Genomic DNA, 5358 nt, shown 5'->3' on the forward strand with positions numbered 1-5358 from the left:
TCTAATCCCAGCTCGGCCACTTGTCTGCTGTGTGACCTTGGGCAAGTTACTTCACTTCTCTGGGCCTCAGTTACCTCATCTGTAAAATGGGGATTGAAACTGTGAGCCCCAGGTGGGACAGAGACTGTGTCCAAACCAATTTACTTGGGTCCACCCCCAGTGCTTAGTACGGTGCCTGGCACATAATAAGCACTTAACAAATACCACAATTATTATTATTAAAATTGTCTTATTTAAAAGTATAAGAGTAAAGCACCCACTCCAATCCTGATACCTGAGCCCATCCCCTGTTCTTCAGGCGAGTAGTCATTTTTTCTTTTTAATAATAATGTTGGTATTTGTTAAGCGCTTACTATGTGCAGAGCACTGTTCTAAGCGCTGGGGTAGACACAGGGGAATCAGGTTGTCCCATGTGGGGCTCACAGTCTTCATCCCCATTTTATAGATGAGGTCCCTGAGGCCCAGAGAAGTGAAGTGACTTGCCCACAGTCACACAGCTGACAAGTGGCGGAGCCGGGAGTCGAACCCATAACCTCTGACTCCAAAGCCCGTGCTCTTTCCATTGAGCCACGCTGCTTCTCTGCTTCTCTTTTTAAAACTGATAGCTGAAAGATGAAAATGACGATAATAACTTTGGTCAAAGCACTGTCCTGAACTCTTTTGGGAGTCTAATAGAGGTGGACAGTATAGTCCCCGCCCTCGAGGCCTGTGCATTCTGGTGGGAGGGACGGTCACCAGGTGGTTGGGATTTGCAGGTGGGAAGAAAAAGAGTTTGGAAATATGGCTAGACTTCAGCTCTCCCCATCTTCAAAGCCCTTCCCAAATCCCACCTCCTCTAATTAACCCAATTTATTTTTTTCTTCCCCAGGTCTCATTCCCCAGCCTATTATCTAGGCATTTTTGTACCATCTCTGCAGTTTGGCACTCTTGACCTCTCATTGCACTTTTGGACCTGTCTATTTGTCTGCTCTACTATGACAGCGCTTCTTAGAAAAGCATCTTAGAGAAGCATTTAGAGAAGCCGAAGTCCGGTGGAAAGAGCATGGGTCTGGGGGTCAGGGGACCTGGTTTCTTAATCCTGGCTCTGCCACTTGCCTGCTGGGTGACCTTGGGCAAGTCACTTAACTTCTCTGTGCCTCAGTGTCCTCAAATGTAAAATGGGTATACAATACCCATTCTTCTTACTTAGACTCTGCGCCCCATATGGGCCAAGGATTGTGTCTGATCTGATCATCTTATATCTACCCCAGAACTTAATTTAAGCATACAGTAACTCCTTAATTAGAGAAGCAGCATGGCGAAGTGAATAGAGCTCGGACCTGGGAGTCAGAAGGTCGTGGATTCTAATCCTGACTCTGCCACTGGCCTGCTGTGTGACCTTGGGCTAGTCACTTCACTTCTCTGGGCCTCAGAGAAGTGTAAAATGGAAATTGTGACTGTGAGCCCCATCTAGGACAGGGACTGTGTCCAATCCAATTTGATTCTATCCACCCAGATCTTAGTACAGTGCTTGGCAGGTTGTAAGCACTCAACAAATACCATAATAATAATTATTTTCATTAGTAACAAATAGCACAATTATTACATCACCTCTGTTAGATCAGTCTTTCAATCAGTGGCATTTACTGAGTGGTGGCTACATACAAAACACTGTACTATATTCTTGGGAGTGTACAGTGTGATTTAGTAGACACATCCCCTGCTTTCAAGGAGCTCAATCACTCATTCAGTCGTATTTAGCGAGCGCTTACCATATGCAGAGCACTGTACTAAGCCCTTGGGAAAGTACAATACCACAATAAGCGGTCATCTACCCTGCCCATAAAGAGACAGACATTAAAATAAACAAATTATGAACTTGTACCTAAGTACTGAAGGGCTGAGGGTGGGTGAATATCAAATGTTAAAATGGTTCAGTTCTAGATGCGTAGACAATGCAGAAGGAGAGGGAGCAGAAAAAAAGAAAGCTTAATAGGAGAAGACCTCTTGGAGGAGATGTGATTTTAATAAAGCTAATTCATTTTACCATCTGTTTCCCCATTAAATTGTAAGCTCCTTGAGGGCAAAGAGTGTGTCTTCTACCGCTTGTGTACTCTCACAAGTGCTTTATACAGTACTCTTTTTGATCAACTGCTATTAGTGATTAATTGGCTCACAAAAAGAAATAGAATTGTTCCCAAAATCTGGATAAATGAAAGACTAATAGGCTTAAATATAGTTGGATAATGGATACATTTTTAATATGTTCCTTAATGTTATACCTGCACTGGCAGCAGTAGATGATCCAAAAGACAAAACTATAAACTTCAGTAAAAATGCCACCTCTTTCTTTTCAGAGGAGCTAACTCACCCATAATTCTAGTTACCTTATCATATTTTTATGGTGTTTGTTAAGCAGTTACTATGTGCTAAGCACTGTTCTAAGCACTGGAGTTGATACAAGTTAATCAGATTGGACACAGTCCCTGTCCCACATGGGGCTCACACTCTTAATCCCTATTTTACAGATGGGGTAACTGAGGCCCAGAGAAGTGAAGTGATTCACCCAAGGTCACCCAGGAGGCAAGTGGCAGAGCTGGGATTAGAACCCAGGTCCTTCTGGCTCCCAGATCCATGGTCTATCCATTAGATTAAGCACTTATTATCTGTCGATCACTCCTTTAACCACTGGGGTAGATACGAGTTAATTGTGTTGGACACCGTTCCTGTCACAGATGGGGCTCACATGGGTTACTTCAATTAAGGAGGAACACATGGAGTTAAAAATAATAGACTATATTGAGATTTTTAACAATTTATTCATTAGCTTATCTAATACTTTGGTGGTACTTACCTACTTTAAAACTTTTTATATCATAGTTTTTCAAAATTGATGATATTTGTTAATATTTCCACAGTAGACATTTTACACAAAATAAGATTTTTTTGTATACTGATAATTTTAAAATATCTGTTGGAAGCATTATACTGGAAGTCAATATACATCCTGGCAGAAGCCAAATCAATGAGTATGGTATTTAAAATCTATTTTCCAGTTTTAATGAATCTAGGAAGGCAGTGTGTCCAAGAAGGAAAAGCAGAGCTCTGAGAGTCAAGAGTTGAGGGTTCTAGTCCCTCTCTGGGCCCCCTTTTCCTCATCTGTAAAATGGAGTTGGTGATCATTACTTGTCCCCTCCTACTTCACTGGGATGTGGTGAGGATAAAATGAGATCGATGTGAAAGTGCTTTGGAAAATACAAGTGTTAATATAAATTCCAGGATCTTAGGCAAACAAGTAGGTTATTTAGTTAGTTTGTTCAAAATGTAGGTTTTCATTAGTCACTTTGACAAGAACACTATTGAGAAATTAGGGAACGTATGTCCAAAAATACATGTTTATCTGGATAGAAAGTGCTGTGAACCTACTTTTTTTGTGGCAGTTGTTAAGCACTGTTCTATGTGTCAAGCAATGTGCTAAGCACATGTTAATCAGGACGTGTTAATCAGGATAAACACAATCCCTGTCCCACATGGGGCTCACAGTCTAAATAGACTATGAACTAGATTGTGAACTCCTTAAGGGCAGGGATCATGCCTACTAACTGTATTGTACTGTCCTCAAACATTTAGTCCAGCATTCAGCACATGGGTAATACCAATCAGTCAATCTTTTGTATTTACTGAGTGCTTACTGTGTGCAAAGCACTATACTAAACATTTGGGAGAGTACAGTACAATAGGGTTGGTAGACATGATCCCTGTCCTTAAGGATCTTGCAGTCTAGTGTGGGGAATCTACCACTGATTGATAGATGTCAAAAGAAATGCACGGCATGAGTCAAAGCAGAAGTCCTGATTTACAATTTCTTCTTCATATTAAGCTCTGCAAGAATGCAATCCTTGCCTAAAAGAATTACTGACTGAATTTACTATAGTCCAATTAAAGAATCCATCATCATCCTTATCATCATCATCATCAATGGTATTTACCGAGCACTTTACTGTGTGCAGAGCACTATATTAAGCTCTTGAAAGAGTACGGTACAACAGAGTTGGTAGACACATTCCCTGCCCACAACAAGCTTTAAGAATAGAGTGGGAGATAGATATTAATATAAATAATTCATTATTTATAGAGAGGTACATAAGTGCTGTGGGGTTAAGGGTGGGCAAATATCAAATGCCCAAAGGTCCCAGTTCCAAGCATAGAGATGACACAGAAGGGAGACTGTGAACTCCTTGTGGGTGGGGAATGTGTTTGATGTTACATCATACTCTCCCAATTGCTTAGTATACAGCGCTTCACATAGAGTAAGCACTCAATCTCCTCTCAGGATCACACCTGGAGAGTTTCCAGTACTCTACCACTCTCGACTACGGGAGGGAGAGTCAAGCAGAGGCCTACCCATTCCATTCCTAGCTTGGCCAGTGGCTAGCGAGCGGAAGGCAATCGGCTACAAGTCAAAACTCACCTGTGCTGGGCAGCAGCGGCATTGGAGAGAGTCGAGGGCAGAGACTCGTTTACTGAGCGGAAGGAGGCTGTGGTAAACCGCTTCCGGATTTTTACCAAGAAAAGTCTATGGATCCATTACCAGAACGATTACAGATGGAGGTAGGACATTCTGGGAGAGATGTGTCCGTGGCGTTGCTATGGGTCGGACACGACTCGACAGCATAAGACAATGACAACGAGCACTCAGTAAATAGAATTGAATGGATGAATGAAAGGGAGGCAAGGGAAAGAGGGCTTAATTGGGGAAGGTCTCCTGGAGGAGATGTGTGACCTTAAAAAGGCTTTGAGACTGGGGCAGTGGGACTCCGGCTTCTTTGGAGGGTCAGCGAGTTCCAGGCTAGGGAGAGGATGTGGGAAAAGGGTCAACGGGAAGATAATTGAGATTGGATAATATTGAGTAAACTGGCACTAATAATAATAATTATGGCATCTGTTAAGTGCGTACTATATGCCGAGCACTGTTCTAAGCGATGGGGTAGATCCAGGGTAATCAGATTGCCCCACGTGGGGCTCACATTTTTTAATCCCCATTTTCACAGATGAGGTACCTGAGGCTCAGAGAAGTGAAGTGACTTGACCAAGGTCACACAGCGGACAAGTGGCCGAGCCAGGATTAGAACCCACAACCCCTGACTCCCAAGCCCACGCTCTTTCCAGCCACGCTAGAGGAGCCGAGTGAGAGGGCTGACCTGTAGTAGGAAATCAGTGAGGGAAGGTAGGAGGGACGAGGTGACGGAGCACTTTAAAGCCAACGGTAAGGAGATTCTGTATGATGAGAAGGTGGATGGGCAGCCATTGGAAGTCCTTGAGGAGTAGAGAGACATGGACTGAAAGTTTAGATTGAAGAGCAGGGGTATTCATTGCCAC

General features: G+C 43.0%; 1 non-coding gene across 1 annotated transcript; it reads left to right on the forward strand.

Annotated features, from left to right (window-relative positions):
* The first annotated feature begins 4302 nt into the window (after positions 1 to 4302).
* Positions 4303 to 4440, forward strand: LOC114811643. Its single transcript, XR_003759339.1, has one exon. It is a non-coding gene; the product is annotated as a small nucleolar RNA SNORA7 (small nucleolar RNA).
* The last annotated feature ends 918 nt before the right edge of the window (positions 4441 to 5358 follow it).

The sequence above is a fragment of the Ornithorhynchus anatinus genome, chromosome 4 (genome assembly GCF_004115215.2).
Source record: "Ornithorhynchus anatinus isolate Pmale09 chromosome 4, mOrnAna1.pri.v4, whole genome shotgun sequence".
Classification (NCBI taxonomy): domain Eukaryota; kingdom Metazoa; phylum Chordata; class Mammalia; order Monotremata; family Ornithorhynchidae; genus Ornithorhynchus; species Ornithorhynchus anatinus.